Source organism: Equus caballus, chromosome 18, assembly GCF_041296265.1.
Source record: "Equus caballus isolate H_3958 breed thoroughbred chromosome 18, TB-T2T, whole genome shotgun sequence".
Taxonomy (NCBI): domain Eukaryota; kingdom Metazoa; phylum Chordata; class Mammalia; order Perissodactyla; family Equidae; genus Equus; species Equus caballus.
The window spans coordinates 13,340,935-13,341,380 of NC_091701.1; positions in this window are offsets into that span (position 1 = coordinate 13,340,935).

A 446-nucleotide genomic window follows, 5' to 3' on the forward strand; every position below is an offset into this window, starting at 1 on the left:
TCTGCAGGCTCCCCAGGCCCAGTGTGCAGACTGCACAGCAGCTGCATCCAGCTGATCCTAAGGTGAAGGGGTAGCACTTCGTCTTTCTTTAATGTCCTGCTAGAAAATCTCAAGCTTTTGTAAAAGCAGAAAGAACTGTTTCAAAACAGAATTGCCACTGTCATACTTTGGTTGAGCAGACATTCCCAGAAGATCTAGGAGTGACATGTGATGACTATAAAGGGAATAGAAATGAGTTTCCTTCAACAGCAGAAACTCCCAGAGAATGCATTTTAGAAATTCTTCTTCTAAAACAGATTCAGCACTTGGATTCCTTCTTTTCTTTGTCTACTCAATTGCTCATCACAATGAATCTTCCCAAGATCATATTCTGTACCAGTTTCCTCAAAAAGTGTTTCTAAAAGAGAGACAAATCCTGCAAACGAAACAATCTCATGGAAACACAG